At 38.5% G+C, this 18,176-nt stretch overlaps 1 pseudogene; it reads right to left on the bottom strand.

Annotated features, from left to right (window-relative positions):
- The window catches only part of LOC110259681, a 38,603-nt pseudogene extending 32,517 nt beyond the window's left edge, over window positions 1-6,086 (bottom strand).

Genomic DNA, 18,176 nt, shown 5'->3' with positions numbered 1-18,176 from the left:
CATGACGCTTTATCCCTAAGACTGAAGATATTCTTTTGCACAACCACAGTACAATTATGAAAATCAGAATGTTATCTTTGAAACAATATTGTTACTTAATTTATAGGCTGTGTGCAGTTTTGCCTATTGTCCCAATGAGATCCTGTGTAGCATTTTTTCTTCATCTATGATCCATCTCTGGGTCCCATATTGCATTTAGTTGCCTTGCCTCCTTACTCCCCATTAAGTTGGAATGGTTCTTAAGCCTTTCTTTATGAACTTGACATTGTTAAAGAGCACAGCCCAATTTTTTTTCAACATTGCTCTTCAGTTTGAGCCACTTGGCTGTTTCCTCATGATTAAACTCAGGTTATACATTTGGGGCAGGAATCTCATGGAAGGGATATTGGTTCCTTCTCAGTGTATCCTATCAGGAGGCCATGATGTCAGGTTGTTTAATTACCTGGGATGGTAACTTTGATCACTGGGTTAAGGTGGTATCTACAGGTTTCAGTTTTTAAATTGTTCTTTTTCTCTCTGGAAAGTCATAAAATGTGATCATTAGCAAATAGACTTCACACACACCCCTCCCATGCTTTGGGTGGGTTATGTTCTCTGTGTCTGGAGTTAAGTGGCTTTGGATAAAATAGTACAAGATTCCAAGATGTGTAAAAAAGGAAAAAAAGGACTTTGGGGTTCTTACTGGCCATAAACTCTCATTCTGAAGCGTGACACCCCTCTCCCAAGAGTTATTCTTGCTGCTCTATTTACAGAGGAATTTGCTTCTATTTCCTACCAGTCATGGAACCTCACTCAAATGGAGGTTTTATGTTTGAGGCACCTGCTTTGTGCATCAGGAAGGCTTATCTCTATCACCCCAACAAAATTTGCAAATTCCCTTTACTAGATTATCATTGGAAATATCAAACTTTTAAAAATTAAAGTGAAAAAGTTATTTTGAAGAAGCAGTATTGGGAATAAAATGATTTGGTAGCATAATTGTGCATAGATGATTTCATATCTTTACAGTATAAATGTCTTTAATGGTGAGCCTTGTCACTTGTATTTTTGTTTCTGATGCAGCCTTTTCTTTTCTTCCTAGAGAAGTTCCTTTAGTATTTGCCATAAAGCTGGTTTAGCTTTGCTGAATTCTCTTAACTTTTGCTTGTCTGTGAAGCTTTTGATTTCTCCTTTGAATCTGAATGAAATCCTTGCTGGGTAAAGTAATCTTGGTGGGAGGTATTTTCCTTTCATTACTTTAAATATATGTGACACTCCCTCCTGGCCTGTAGAGTTTCTGCTGAAAAATCTGCTGATAACCTTAATGGGGTTCCCTTGTATGTTATTTGTTTCTTTTCCCTAGCTGCTTACAATATTTTCTCTTTGTCTTTAATTTTGGTCAGTTTGATTAGTATGTGTCTCAGAGCATTCCTCCTTTGGTTTATTTTATATGGTACTCGTTGTGCTTCCTGGATTTGAGTGAGTGATTCCTTTCCCATGTTAGGAATGTTTTCAGCTATTAGCTCTTCAAATAATTTTTCTGTCCTTTTCTCACTCTCTTCTCCTTCTGGCTTGCCAGTAACACGGATGTTGGTGTGTTTAATTTTGTCCCAGAGTTTTCTGAGACACTCTTCATTTCTTTTAAATCTTTCTTTTTCTCTTTTCTGTTCTGCATCAGTGATTTCCACTAGTCTGTCTTCCACCTCGTTTATTCATTCTTCTGCCTCCTGTATTCTGTTGTTGGCTGCTTCTAATGAATTTTTTATTTCAGTTATTGTATTTTGCACCTCTTCTTGCTTAAGTTTTAAATCTTGTATTTCTTTGCTCAGTGTTTCTTGTACATGATCAGTCTTTGCCTCCAGTTTATTTTCAATGTCTTGCATCATCTTCAGCAGCAACAGTCTCAAGTCTTTTTCCTGGAGGCCAAGTGTCTCCTGATCACTTACCTGTTTTTCTGTTTTTTTTTCTTTCTCCCTTATCTGAGTTATAGTTCTCTGTCTTTTCATTTTTATCAGTTTTAGGTGTGGTGACTTTTTGCAGACAATAGAGTTGTATCCTCTCTTACTTCTGGTGTCTGCCCCCCTTGTGGCTGAAGGTGGTATGGGATATTGCTGTAGGCTTCCCGATGGTAGGTACTGGTGCCTGCCTGATGGTACCTGGGACTGATACCTATCCCACTGGTGGGTGGGGGTTTGTCTTTGGGTGAAATTAGAGGCTGCTCTGTCTGTAGTGATCTTTAGGCAGCCTATTTACTGGTGGGTGTGGCTGTGATCCCACCTGGATTATTGTTTGCCCTGGAGATTCTCAGTGCTTATGGGTGGGGCCAGATTTTCCCAAAATGGACACCTTCAAAGAAACAAACACTGATGAAAATTCCCAAGGGTTTTTCCTTCAATGCCTTTTCCCTACAACAAGGCACAGCCAGCCCCTGTTTTTCCAGAAGTGCACTCAGGTCCAACCCAGATACCTATGGAGACTTTGCTTTGCCCTGGGATCCAGTGCACATCAAAGTCTGTGTATGCCTTTCAAGAATGGAGTCTCCATTTCCCCCAGTCCTATAGAGCTCCTGCACACAAGTCCCACTTCCCTTTAATGACAGATGCTCCAGGGGCTCTTTCTCCCAATGCCAGATCTGCAGGCATGGGGATTTGATGTGGTGCTCAGAACTCTCACTCCTGTAGGTGAATCTCTCTGATGCAGTTACTTTCCAGTCTGTGTGACTTCCTCCCTGGGGGTTTGGGGTTGCTTATATCACATAATCACCCCTCCTACCTCTTGATGTGGCCTCCTCTTTGTCTTCTGGAGTAGGATATATTTTTGAAAGTTTCCAGTCCATTTGGTTGAAGGTTGCTCAGCATTTGGTTGTAATTTTGTTGTTTTTATGAAAGAAGTTGAGCTCCAGTCCTTTTATTCTGCCACCTTAATCCCATCTTAAAATTGTCATCATTTCTTTACTAGGCTAAAGATGAGTTTCTATGCCTGAAATAAATATTTTTTAAGTTTTTGTAGGTAAAAACATCTGTGAATATAGGAGGCATAAAAAGGGGAAAGCAAGGAGTTCCCGTTGTGGCTCAGCTGTAACAAACCTGACTAATATCCATGAGGACATGGATTTGATCTCTGGCCTTGCTTAGTGGGTTAAGGATCCAGCATTACCATGAGCTGCAATATAGGTCTCAGTTGTGGCTCAAATCCCACATTGCTGTGGCTGTGGTATAGGCAGGGAGCTACAGTTCTTAATTGATCCCTAGCCTGGGAATTTCTCTATGCTGTGTGTGTAGTCCTAAAAAAGTAAAGTCAAAAGAATGGTGGGGGAGCAAGTGTGCTATGGTGGGCTTCATAACTTCACACCATATGGTCTAGGTAGAGCTCATTGGGAAGACATTAGTGAGGACAGGGAAGTAATCCATGTGGCTGCCTGGGCAAAAGCATGGACATCAGCACCTACAAACACTTACATTAATGAAACCTCTGTACCTGGACAGAACTAAGTGGGGGAGGGATTGTGGGTGATTAGTTCAGAGATATCAGAGGACCAGATATTTAGGGCACTTAAGATCATAGTAGGTATATTAGTAAAGATTCTCCGGAGAAGTGGAATCAATAGGGTGTGTGTGTGTAAGGAAGATTTATAGTGTACCTATTGTGGTGTTATGTGATTGGTAGCATCTGTGCATTGGGTTAAAGGATGGAATTTCCACAGCAGTGGCATAGGTGGTTACTAAGGCTCTGATCTGAGCCCTAGTCTAGGAACTTCCATATGCGACAAGGCAGCCAAAAAAGAAGAAAAAATAAAGGGAGACAGAGAGGTTTATTTTAAAGAGATGCATAATGTAATTGTGGAAAATGGGAAGTATAGTCTGCAGGGTAGTTTGGCAGCCTGGAAACTCAGGGAAAATATGCAGTTTGAGTCTGAAGGCAGTCTGCTGACAGAATTTTCTCTTCTTTGTGAGAGGTCATTCTTTTTCTTAAGGTCCTCAACTGATTGGATAAGTCTCAGTCTTCTTTATTGAGAGTGTTCTGATTGCAATGTTAATCTCACCCATAAAGATAGCTTCATGGAAACAACTAGACATGTGCTTGACCAAATATCTGGGTGCTATAGCTAGCAAAATTGACATATAAAATTAACCATTGCATGCTTTCCCATCATAGCAGGGAAAAAACGAATCTGTGTAGAACCATGAAATTATGGGTTTGATATCTGGCCTCACCAGTGGGTTAAGTATTCAGCATTGCTGTGAGCTGTAGTGTATGTTGCAGACATGGCTTGTATCCTGCATTGCTGTGGCTGTGTTGTAGACCAGCAGCTGTAGCTCCAATTAGACCCCTAGCCTGGGAAACTCCATATGCTGTGGGTGTGGCCCTAAAAAAGAAAAAACAATTTAAAAAAATAAAAATAAGCTCTTTTATAGTACCTGAATCAGTGGAGATGACATTTTTTGTTGTTGTTGTTGAATATCTACAAGAATTGGGGGGGGAAGGAAATGTGATCTGTATTCCTGAAGGACAAGAAAGCAATCCATTTTCATGTAAGGAGAGTAAAATTTAGTATGTATTCCCTGCAAGTTCTGGCAGGACTCAGGGTCCCTTGATGCCTAGGTGCCTGGGTTCAGGGAGAAGCCACATTCTTACTGAAATGGAAAATGCTTCAGAAATGGAGATGTGAAAGTCCAGACAGGGTTTATAGAACTTTAAAGTTTTGGGGAAGGCTAGCCCTGGCAACTTCCATTTAATGATACCAGCCAAGGGGACATAGCATCCTCAAAGTATTTCAAAATCCCTGTTTCCTGAGAAAAGGGAAAATTGAGTCCTATGACACATATAGGACTAACAGGTTTAAGAATAAGAGTAGCAGAGATTTCTGAGTGGCAGCTGAAGAAAGAAGACAAGTGAACTATATTTTCAATAATTTGTATTTACATGTAAATGAAGAAATAAAATCACAGGGATGTTTTAAAAGAAAGGTTAAGCATCAATTGGAAGAATAGGTTTTCTTACTCCAGAGTTTTCTCTAGGCCCCTTTCATGTCTTTATCTATCAGACTGTTAATGAAGGGATTCAACATAGGCCTGACTACTGCATACATCAGTGAAGCAATTATGTTACTGTCATTAGTGGTGTTGGATGAGGGGAGAAAATATAGACCAACAATTTCCCCATAGAAGAGAGTCACTACTGAGAGATGTGATCCACACATGGACAAGGCTTTGCAGATGCCCTTGGTAGAGGGAACCCAGAGGACAGTGGCCCCAATATGGCCTTAAGAAACCAGGATACATAAGAATGGAAGCATGATTCTCTTAATCCCGCAGTGAAGATTACTGATTGGTTGAGTGATGTGTCTGAGCAGAACAATCTGAGCAGGGCAGCAAGGTCCCAGAAGAAGTGGGGGATGGTGTTGTCAGCCAGAAGGAGAGTCGGGCTAGAAGAAGGGTGTGCAAAAGAGCACAAGCACAAACAATGACCCAGGACCCAACCACCAGCATGACACACACACTCTGACTCATGATGGTGGCATAATGCAGAAGGTGACAGATGACCACATACATATCATAGGCCATTGACGTGATCAGGAAACTGTCCAGATCAGCAAAGAGTATGAAACAATAAGTCTGCTGTGAATCTGGCATAAGGGACGGATTGATCCAGAGTCTGTATGTTGATCAGCATCTTAGGGACAGTGACAGATGAAAGGGAGATGTCTGTGAGGGCCAAGTGGCTTAGGAAGAATTACATGGGGGTGTGGAGGTGAGGGTCCACCTGGATGAGCAGGATGATGAGCAGATTCCCCAGCACCATGGTCAGGTACATGCCCAGGAAGAGGGCAAACAACACGCCCTGCTGCTCTGGCTGAATGGGGAGTCCCAGGAGGAGGAAATCAGACATGTGGCTCTGGTTCTCCCTCCTCATGCTGGTACATCAGTTGGAGGGGACTAATAGAGAAAGTTGAAGGGAAGAGTGGTGGAATGTCTTGGGATAGAAAAGTTTTCAGTTTAGCCTAGTATAATAGAGATGTTCTCTTGATTTATGGAAGGTCTTCATTCATATTTTCATACATTTACTGTATTTTGCTGGATAAATGAAGAAAAAGTGTAAGTTTCTTTCTCAGTATAGTGTCAATCTCTGCAAATGACAATGCTAAACATTAATGCTTATTAAATGCTGTCCTTATATATTGTGCTAATAGCTTGAATGTATTAAGTTATGTGAACATCTTAAGAATATAAGCTAGGTAGGTACGGTTATTAACTATACTTTCTGGATGGGATAGCTGAGTCAGGCAGTCTCATAGTCAATGATGTGAGAAGAGAAACTGGGATTTTGACCAAAGCATTTTCATCCAGAGTTTGTTTTCTGTAAGCAAAATAAATTCTTTGACATCAGAAATCTCTTTGCCCTTCAAAATTTTGTGTGTAATGATCTATTGAATCCTGCATCCTCTGCTTCTCTCAACATTCCTTAATTATTTCCAATTTGATCATTGGTTGTATACCCACCCAGAGTCTATCAAAGGTGATTCATGCACACACAATATAAATTTTTAAATCAAATAGAAGATGTCACATCCAATTCAATTTTTCATGACAACCTCTTTAAAAAACTTACATTAGGTCTTGTTCAAAACCCAGGTTTAATCTTAGTAATCCTGAGGCCCCTGTCACTTGTTTGCACATTCAAGGAAGTACAACCTAAAAGCCAAATTTAACCACTTTTAAAAATAATTCTAATCTTTTCAGAGTCTCTAATGTAGCCCATGAGAGATTTATTTCCTAATATAAAACTATTTCTTAAAATTTCTATATATTTTTTATTTTTATCTTTTGAAGTATTAAAAAAGTTTTATTGACATATAGTTGCTCTACAATATTGTGATAATTTCTGCTGTACAACAATGTGATTCAGCTGTACATATACATACATCCATTCTTTTTCAGATTCTTTTCCCACATAGGTCATCACATAACTTTAGGTAGAGTTCCCTGTGCTATACAACAGCTCCACATTGGCCAATCATTCCATGTACCACAATATGCATATGACACACTGTTGGTCTATATCTTTTGTAAAGAATGTGGAGATTCAGTACAACATCAAAGTTTATTAGAAAATTATTTTGTTTACAACAAATAATGTATTATCAGGAGTTTCCATTGTGTCTCAGCAGTAATGTCCTGACCGGTATCCATGAGGATTCTGGTGCAATCCCTGTCCTCATTCAATTCTGGTTAAGGATCCAGCATTACCATGAGCTGTGGTGTAGCTTACAGATACTTCTTGGATCTGGCATTGCAGCTCAAATTCCACCCCTTGCCTGGGAACATCCATATGCCATGAGTGCAGCCATAAAAAAGCAAAACAAACAAACAAACAAACAAATTAAACTAAATTAAGCCAGTAGGTGAAAATTCATGACAATGAATACAGCAACATAACCAACTATCTCCTGATGTCAGAACTTGATATCAAATTAAGGTATGTATGAATTCTTTACCACTAGATCTCCCAGAAACAGGTGAAAGATGGTTTGCTGCTTAGTCTAAAGCCAAAGGCTTTCTGGACAGACTCCAGCACCTTGGACCAAACTCTGATTCTATAACAGATTGTAGAAAATGAGAAACGGAATGCTCTATCTCATTTTTAAAGATTCTTTAGATTATTTGGTCATTTTTTCCTGGAAAGGACATGCAGAATTATGCCTGTATAGTGCGATTTTCAGATCAGTATTGACTTTTCCATATCTCTACCCAAAACACCGACCCCAATAGGCCGCTGGATTCTTTCAGCAAGAGAAAAAAGCTTTGAGATCCCAACTATAGATTTGGTTTAAAAGTAAATATTCCTGGGAGAGAGAGCCCTATGGCCAACTCATGGAGGTAGAGTGGCTAGAAAGAGTTCAATATTTAGGGACCAGGTTTGGATGGCCATGCAAGGACATGGACCACTTCAGTCAAAGTGAGGATGGAAGCAGGTTGGGGATTACAAGGAGAATAAGATCCAAGGCTGTAGACACTGAAAACAAAAGTACAATCTTTCCAATTTGGCTGAATGACTGCTCTATGGCTAGAAATTGTCACACTTAATAAAATCTGATTTAGCATCTAATTTTTGCTTTTCAAATACTATTCACTTCTTTCCAAAACTTTTCAACATAGACCTTCTGCTCCTCATTTTAGAAATGACAGCATTGGGTGGTCATGATAAAACTTGCCCAATGTTATAGCAGTAGTATGTGGGGGCCCTAGGATTTGATTCCATGTCTATCTGGCTTCAAAAACCACATTCATCTGACTATATTTTGTGCCTTAATTAACTATGTCCTCAAGTTAGATAGTATTTGCTGCCTAAGAACATTCAAGAATTTTAGGAAGGAGTTCCTACTGTAGTACATCAGTTTAAGGCTCTGGCATTTTCTCTGAAGTAGCTTGGGTCTCTGCTGAGGTTCAGGCTTGATCCCTGGCCCAGCACAGTGGGTCTAAAATCCAGTATTGCCACAGCTGTTACATAGATCATAGCTGCATCTTGGATTTTATCTCAGTCTGGGAACTTCCACATGCTTCAAGTGCAGCCAAAGAAAAAAAAGAAAAATGGGGGGAAATCAGGAAGTTTGAGGATGAGTGAAAAATCTGTGGTTTCAAGCTATGAGCATTGAAGGTAATACCAACAATAGCAATAGCAATAATATAATAATGATCATTCATTAATAATGTTTACTGTGTGAATAATATAGGCCAGTTGCAGTAATATATACTTTATATCAGCCTAACAGTGCCACAATAAAGGCATTATTCACACTTAACCCTTTGGGAACTCAGCCTTAAGAGCAAAAGTAATTAGCTAGAGATCACTCATCATGAAAATGATGGACAGGTCATTCAATCCCATGTTTCTAACCACTATGATACATTGATTCCCTTAGAGCAAGATTTAACAGATAAGCGTCATCTGGGTATGTACTCCTCATTAAAGAGAAGAAGATGGGGCCCATCATTTCCCCAAAGCTTTTGGGTGGATGTACTGCCTCAGTCCTTAATCAGATGATCAGAAGTGACTAGAGAGGCTAGGAGACCAGCTACTGGATTTACAAAGACAGCTGCTCATAAAATGAATTTATCAGGGCTCCAAGACAAAATCCTGGTCAATGTTTTCAAAGTCTACTTAATGTCTATCAATAGGTGAAAGGTTAAGGCAATTATGATACACACCTACTGGAAGTAACATCATATAGCTAGTAAAATGAATTCATGAAGTTTCTGATGTAGTTTTTGAAGAAACATAATAGAAAATTTTATATAGGTGCATTTACAACTATTTGCAAAAACAATGCGGATTGTATCATCATCATTTTATTATTTTTAAACCTGGAAGGTTTTTAATTTTTTTTTGTATTTTTGGGGGGCCATACCAATGGCATACAGAGGTTCCCAGGCTATGGATCCAGTTGGATCTGTAGCCACCAGCCTACACCACAGGCAAAGCAATACAAAATATGAGCCACATCTGCAACCTACACCACAGCTCACAGCAATGCCAGATCTTTAACCCCTTGAGCAAGGCCAGGGATTGAACCTGCAACCTCATGGTTCCTAGTCAGATTCATTTTCACTGCTCCATGACAGGATTTCCTAAACCTGGAAGGTTTTGTTCACAGCTCACGTACATGCCATATATTCAGCAAAACTGTGAAAGAGAACATCTTATTAAAGGGAAAAGCACAAACCCCAAGGAATTATAATTATTATTTACCTAAGTTATTTGAGATGACACAACAGTTATAAAAGTAATTGGCAGAACTTTAATTTTCTGCAAGATTTTGTAATAGACCATTTTCACGTGTGCATGCGTGTGCGCACACACACACACACACACACACACACACTGCTGAGTGAATTCTAAAAGCATTTTCCATACCTATTTCAGGAGTGATCAATTTAAAACCTGTTAGATCCTAGGTATGAACTAATTTTTCATTCTTCCCCAAAAGACTGATCTAGAATGGGGAGAAGCCATAAGCTCAATCCAGAAGTGGGGAAGTGGTACACTCTCTTTTTAACCAGATCCAAAGCAATTACAAATGTATTCATTTTTATCAGCCAGCATGGGACCTAGGGAACCAAGGTCAATAAATTCTGTTGAGGGACAATTTGGGAGTGATAAATGAACTTCCCTTATCGATTCCGTGTGGAGGTGTGCCTTTGTCAGATACTATATATAGTCAACTCCTTTGGGTATGTAAATGAGGACTCATTACTCACAGATTCATTTAGAGAATGTTCACATTGATAAGCTCATTTAATGCACCCAATCATTCTTGTGGTGGATAGATTTTTTTTTTCTATTTCATTGCAGTGAGAGTGGCTCGAAAGAAAATGGGCAAAGGAGGGGGTTTCAAACAAAAACACATTAACTTCACATCTAAAGCCCTGTTCCATTGCATCCCAATGGCTCTCCTGCAGCAGTGGTCTCTGTATCCTGTGGACCTCTTTCTTCTACATTCAGTGCAGAAGTGGGAGGAGAATTGCTATTCATCCCTGGGGAATAAAAGTATATTGCCAGGAGTAATTGGGCTTCTGTTTGTCAGAAATAGAGATTTTTTTCTTCTTACAAACACACCTGAATGCATACAGGTTTTTTAAAATTATGACCCATAATGATAGTTGTAATAGGACTCAAAATATATTCTTTAACCATAATAATGTGTGTGAGAAGCCTTAAGAAATCTACTCCATTCAGACTGGCAGAAATAAATACACAGAATCAAATGAAAGAGTAGTATTTTATTCTTCTTTTAAATAATTCATTTATTTACTCATTCATAAAAATATTTTCTAACTACTGGATGCCAAGAATCTTGTGAAGTGCTGTGAATAATGATTTGAAAACACTTTTTTTTTTCTCTAAAAGAGCTCCCAATCTAGCAAGCAGAATAGAGAGGACAGTGTGTGTCAAATGATGTAATGAAGATGACTGCTGTGTTGTATGGGAGCGCTGAGGAGGGGGTATCAAATCCAAATGTAAGGGTTCAAGAAAAGTAGGTTTCAGGAAGTCACAAGTAAGCACAGACCCAAGACAATCCAAACAGTAAAAGATCATGTGGGCATTTTAGAGACAGAGCATTTGTGAGGGAGAAAAACAGAAGAAGTAGAAAACAAATGGAGAAGAGAAAAAATGACAAATTTGAGAATCAGTTATCAGGAAAATTAGAATAGCTGAAATATCCACATCAACAGGGGAAGAGGTTCAGGATGAGGCCAAATAAACTAGCAGGAATAAATGGTGCAGAACCACAAAGAGCATGTTGAACAATTTGCACTTTTTCCCAAAGGAAAGGGAGAACTCTAGAAGGATTTGCTCAAAGACTGACAGTGTTTTGATAAAACATATGTCTATAAGTGAAGAAAGGATAATGAGCAGGTATTTGCCATAGATGGAGGGAATGTTGGCAGGGCAAGGATGGAGGGATGGGATATAAGACCAGCAGCAGGGAGATCAGTTTGGAAGTGGTCACAGTTGCTCAGGTAAGAGATTACGGAAGTCTGTCTGAGGCAGTGGAGGTGGAGAGAACTCTATGGATTTACGTTTCCTTCAGAATCAGAATTTAAAGGATGTGGTAATTTTAGAGTGAGCCAACAGTGATAGGACTCTGTAAAATGAGGGCATTAAAAACTTCCCTAAATATATAGCTTGAACAACTGAGTGTATGCTTGTGCCATTTACTGAGATAGGGGACCTAGGAGAAACAGATTTGAGAAGTTTTTAACACACTGACTAAGACGTACCTGTGGCTCATTCACAAGAAGACATTCAGGAGGTAGGGGAATATAGTTTGGATCCATATTGATATTCACGGCCCATCATTATAGAAGAGGGTGAAATTGTAAAAAGAAATGAGATGAATAAAAAATAATCAGAAAAGAGGATGAATGTGGAAAGAAGAAGAAAAATAGGGGAAGAAAGGAGGGAAAGAAAGACCAAAGAGAAAGAGAGGTGAACAGAGATGAACACAGAGCAGAGAGAACACTGGCAAATAAGGAAATGACAGAGAAAGATCATCCCCAAAGGGCATCAGAGAATGAGAGATATGGAAGGAAAATAAAAAAAGCATGGGACCATGGGAACATAGGGAAGGAGAAGGTTAAGGGATGAAAAAGACCCACTGAATTTGGTAATAAGGAGAATTTTGGTGATGTAACCAGGAGCGATGTCAGTGAGTGGTGAGACTAGAATCTAGACTAGATCAGATAGAGGAATAAATGGAAAGTAAGGAAGCATAGAAGGTGAAGAGTTGGATTGATCCAACATGGAAGTTTTGCTAGATGGGTGGGGTGGAGGTCATTGGAGTAAAGACTTTGGCAATAGGTAAGAGAGTGAGAAACCATGAGATCTGTAGTGGAGAGGAAAACTAATTTGGGGAAATGGACAGGATCAAAGACTGGATCAATTTATGAGGCCAAAGATTCTGTGTAATGGATGAGTAGAGGGGAATGCAAGAATAGCATCCTTAAAGTTTAAATTTAATATGTAAAGCAATCTCAGTCTTCCTAATATAACCATGGGAATAGATGACTAAAATGCAATGGAGGTCGAATGACTGAAGATGAGATCAGAGGATATATATGCCACATGTTGAGTGGTTCACACATGCAGATGCTGCATGCACCCAAGCTGATAGTTAATTTGTAGAGAAGAAAACTGATCCAAGTGCCAAAATCTGTAACAAAATATGAGCCAGTGGAGTTTGGTAGTTGGTGGCTTGGCTTCAACATAGGACAGTTTCTACCCTTTGTTCAGTGGTGAAAAATGCTTTACTTAGAATTAGAATAATTAGAATTAGAATTAGAATTAGAATTAGAATTAGAATTAGAATTAGAATTAGAATTATTAGAGGAGTTCCTGTTGTGGTTCAGTAGGTTAAGAACCTAATATTGTGTCCCTGAAGTGTGGATGCAGGTTCCATCACTGGCCCTGCTCATTGAGTTAAGGATCTAACCTTTTTACTAGCTGCGGCATAGGTCACAGATGCTATTCAGATCCAGCTTTGCTGTGGCTGTGGCATGAGCCAGAAGCTGTAGCTCCAATTCATCCACTTGCCTGGGAATTTCCATATGTATCAGGTGCAGCCATAAAAAGAAAAAAGAAAAAAAAGAACTAGAATTAATTTGGAGTGAATTATCAATGGGATCCTGCTGTATAGCAGAGGGAACAATATCCAATCACTTGTGATGGAACAGGATGGAGGATAATATGTATATGTATGTATATGTATACACACATACACACACACATATATATATATGTGTGTATGTATCACTGGGTAATTTTGCTATACAGAGGAAATTGGCAGAACATCGTAAATCAACTATTAAAAAATTACACTTAGAACTAGAATTGGAAAGACATCATTGTGGTATAACTTTAAGAGAGAATAAGTAGTTATAGCCTAGTTTCCATCAATGAGGGGAGGGTTAAGGCAACTATAGTACACAGCCCAGGAATATTACAACACCATTAAAATGTTTATGAAAAGTTTTGATGTTATTTTTGAAAGGCAGAATAGAAAATTTGCATGTTTATGACCATTTGCCAAAATATAGAATATTTTCTTAAAACCTAGAAGGCTGTGCTCCAAAATGTTGAAGTATTTTGTTGTTGGGAGTGGAGACATTTATACATTAAAACATTTCCCAACCCTAATATTTATGTAATCATGCCTTTCTTTTGTAAATAATGAAAATATTGTATAGTTTTGTGAATTTCACAGGAAAGAGATGATCCAGAAAGAGAAGTCTATGGATTGACAAATGGTAAGAAACAGAAGGAAGCCAATCCTAATAGGCACCATTGCTGTGTCTGATGGCTCTGCTTCTCACCCGCATCCACTCAGATAGGACCCTGAGCATCAAGGTATGAAACCGTCAAAAGACAAGTTCCTTGAACCTCAGGAAAGAGTCCCTCTCCTAAAAATAACTTGCAGCCAATAAGCAAATGCTTATTGCTGCTAGCAAACTGTTTGTATTCTGCTGCCTTTTGGGCCCTCAACCTTTCTAAATACATGTGCAGAGAGAGAGAAAGCAAGATCTTTGTCTAATTTATCCCTGGATTTTTATCTGTTAGTATCAAGTATGTAGAGACCCACAATTTTGTTTGTTTTTGTTTTTTAATTTTTTTTAATTCACCAATACATTATTTTTGTTACTGCACAGCTTAGTGACCCAGTTACAAATACATGTATACATTGTTTTTCTCACATTATAATGCTCCATCATAAGTGACTAGACATACTTCCCAGTGCTGCACAGCAGTTTCTCATTGCTAATCCATTCCAAAAGCAATAATCTGAATCTATTAACCCAAAGCTCCCAAATTCTCCCATTCCCTGCCCCTTCTCTTGGAAACCAGAATTCTATTCTCCAAATCAATGATTTTCTTTTCTGTGAAAAAGTTCCTTGGTGCCATATATTAGATTCCAGATACAAGTGATATTATATGGCATTTGTCTTTCTGACTTACTTCACTCAGGATGAGAATCTCTAGTTCCATCCATGTTACTGTAAATGGCATTATTTTGTTCTTTTTTATGGCTGAGTAGTATTCCATTGTGTATATATAGCACATCTTCAAAACCAACCATCTGTCGATGGACATTTGAGTTGTTTCCATGTCCTGGCTATTGTGAATAGTGCTGTAATGAATATGCAGGTGCATGTGTCTTTTTTAAGGAATTTTTTTTTCTGCATATATGCCCAAGAGTGGGATTGGTGAGTCATATGGTAGTTCTATCTATAGATTTCTAAGTTATCTCTATATTGTTCTCCATAGTGGCTGTACCAGCTTACATTCCAACCAAAAGTGCTAGAGGGTTCCCTTTTCTCCACACACTCTCTAACATTTGTTATTTGTGGAGTTTTTAATGATGGCCATTCTGACTGGTGTGAGGTGGTATCTCATGGTAGTTTTGATTTGCATTTGTCTAATAATCAGTGATGCGGAGCTTTTTTCATGTGCTTGTTGGCCATCCGTATATGTTTTTTAGAAAAATTTCTGTTCAGGATTTTTGCCCATTTTTCACTTTGGTTGTTGGTTTTTTTCCTGTTGAGTTGTATAAGTTGTAAAATTTATATGGAACCACAAAGAAGCAGAATTGCCAAAGCAATTCTGAGGAACAAAAACCAAGCAGGAGGCATTACTCTCCCAGACAGCAGGAAATATTATAAAACCACAGTCATCAAAAGAGTGTGGTAATTTACCCAAACGGACAGACAAATGGAACAGAATAGAGAACCCAGAAATAAACCCAGGCACATATGGTCAATAAATCTTTGAGAAATGAGGCAGGAACATAAAATGGGAAAAATACAGTCTTTTCAGCAAGTATTGCTGGGAAACCTGGACAGCTGCATGCAAATCAATGAAACAAGAACACAACCTCACACCATGCAAAAAATAAACTCAAAATGTCTTAAATACTTAAATATAAGAAAAGACACCATCAAACTCCTTGAAGAGAATATGGGAAAACATTCTCTGATGTCAATCTTACATATTTTTTCTCAGGTCAGTCTCCCAAAACAACAGAAATAAAATAAAACATAAAACAATGGGACCTAATCAAACTGACAAGCTTTTTTCACAGCAAAGGAAGCCAAAATAAAAACAAAAAGACAACTTACAGAATGGGAGATAATAGTTTCAAATTATGCAACTGAAAATAGCTTAATCTCTGAAATATGCAAACAATTTATACAGCTCAACAGAAAAGAGCCAACAATCCAATTGAAAAATGGGCAAAAGACCTGAATAGACATTTATCCAAGGAAAATATACAAATGGTCAATAAGCACATGAAAAAAATGCTCAATGTCACTGATTATTAGTGAAATGCAAATCAAAAGTACCATGAGATACCACCTTATTTTTTGGATGGGGGAATTTGCTTATTTTGCATTTCACTCCCTCTTCTCATCATGATTTCCCTTATTTTTTATATTTGTATTTCCACAGAGCCTCAGCAAAAGCCAAACATTGCAATAAAATATTAATATGAGAGGCCCTGATAGAACCTGGTGAATACCTGCACATAGATCCTGGCCTCAGCCCTTGACATCCACCACTGTGAGACTTTGGGCATGGTTGTTGATCCTTCTCAGTCTAGGTTTTCTCATCTGGCTTAGCAGAGTGTCTAGCATCTAGGAGTTTCTCCATGTGTCAATTTATCTGGAATTGCATTTTTGCAGATGTATAATTCATTTTTAGGTCAAAATTATGCTTAAAAAATATAAACTAGATAGAATAGAACATAAAATGCATGATCTAAGGGTATTATCCTAAAGCAGCACTAAAAGATACACCTTTAAAAGTGCTTCCTGAATCATAGTGAAGATAGAAATGCTGACTCTCATCAGTCCATGATAAAAATCACCAAGCCATAGAAGATTGATTAACTTGCATTCCTCCAGGAGCCAACTCTGAACTAAGAATTAAGGACAAGGAGTATATTTGGGGATTGAAGAAAGCAGCAAGAGGAGAGTGGGAAAGGAAGATGGGGAGAGTAAGGACAGAGACAAATGACAAATAGCAAAGAATCACCATCCAGGTAACTGACACTAATTCCACTGAGGAAACACTAGACTCCAGCACAGCTCAGATTTGTCCACTTTGATTTTGGAGAGTTGTTACTGGCCAATATTCTGGTAACTTTTTTCTCTGGCTTGTATCTAAAATGCTGTTGGACTTCAACAGGTCTGTGTTGAGAGTCTCTCCAGTCCTTCTGTTCTGATACACATGACATTGTGGCAGTCATTCAGGGTCATCACAGCTGGAAAGAAGCTTCCCAGGTAAAGCTTTGCTCTACCTACCATCTTTTAAACTCAGAATTCAAAATGGGCAAACTAAGCCCTCAAACATGATCTTAAGCTACAAATATTACCTTGTTCTGTATATCTCATTCCTAAGAATCACTAATGCCACAACAAATGATAATGTTCTTCCAAAGGTTAATTTTAAAGAGCCTGAAGCTTTAAAAGTTGAATCAAATTTCTGGGTAGTTTGTGCATCAGCATTTTATTCCCTAGTGCAAGTTTGTTTCTTTATGTGTTATTTTTCATCTATTTTTTAAACATTCTTTTATTCTTCCTGTCTTTCCTTCCTTTAAAATATTTTATTCAATGTATTTTATTTATTTATTTATTTGTTTATTTACTTTAGTTGATGTAACCAAACCTAAGATACTCCAAAGAACTAAAATGATTATCCTTGTCTCTTGTCACTTTTCGTTTTCTAATGATGGCCAGAGAGAAGAAACACAAAATAATTTCTTTTGGGTCACCTGTGGATATGGCCCCAAAAGAGCCTTTTGAGTTGGATACATTTTTACCTAATTCTCAGAAGCCATTCGCTCCTTTAGATCTCATTGGAGCTAGTAATTATTTTTAAAACTCTCTGGAGATTATCTTATGCTAAAGGGTGAAAAGGCTGGGAAACAGAGCCCAGAAAAGAAGGAAAAGTGATGATGCCTGATGTCCTTCCTCCATGGGCTCATTCTCTAAGGTCCTCAGCACAAACCACTCTCCCATGGGACACATTTTCTAGAGGAACCAAGGGGGAAATGTAGAAATTAATCCAGGTCTGATGGATGTCTTGAACTGGAAATTACAGGTTCACCTCCGTGCCCCTGTGGACTTTCTCTTTGTCTAGTTATAATTCTCAGATCATAAGTCTGCAGCTGGTAGACATGAGTGAGAGTCTGAGATTGTTGCTTTTCTTTTTGATGATGAAGAGATGTTGAGGACCTTGGAAGCTAAAATTCAGGTCCCTTAAATAGACTCTCAGGGCATATTTACCCACCACACACTGGAACATAAATGCAAGGAAGGTCAGTATTGGGGATGGAATGAACATTGTTTCTCAGCAACATATGGGCTTATATGTGGGTCTAGAAGAGGAAATATAAGAAAGCTGAATTTGACATGGAAGAGAAGAGAGAATACAAAAGACAGAAAATGAGAGAGGGTGGGGGCAAGTTAAAAGACATGGAGTGACAAAGAATGAAGATGTATTGGCAGAGAGAATGAGAGCTAAGAGAGGAGGAAGGAGAAAATGAAAGAAGGAATGAAAAAGCAAAGGTATAAACTGAAATAGAGATAAAAGAAAAAAAGAGTGATAAAATAGAGGCACAGGGAAGAAATTTATTTCAGAAG

This window comes from Sus scrofa, chromosome 1, assembly GCF_000003025.6.
Source record: "Sus scrofa isolate TJ Tabasco breed Duroc chromosome 1, Sscrofa11.1, whole genome shotgun sequence".
In the NCBI taxonomy this organism is placed as follows: Eukaryota; Metazoa; Chordata; class Mammalia; order Artiodactyla; family Suidae; genus Sus; species Sus scrofa.
This window is presented reverse-complemented; position numbering and strand designations above follow the sequence as displayed.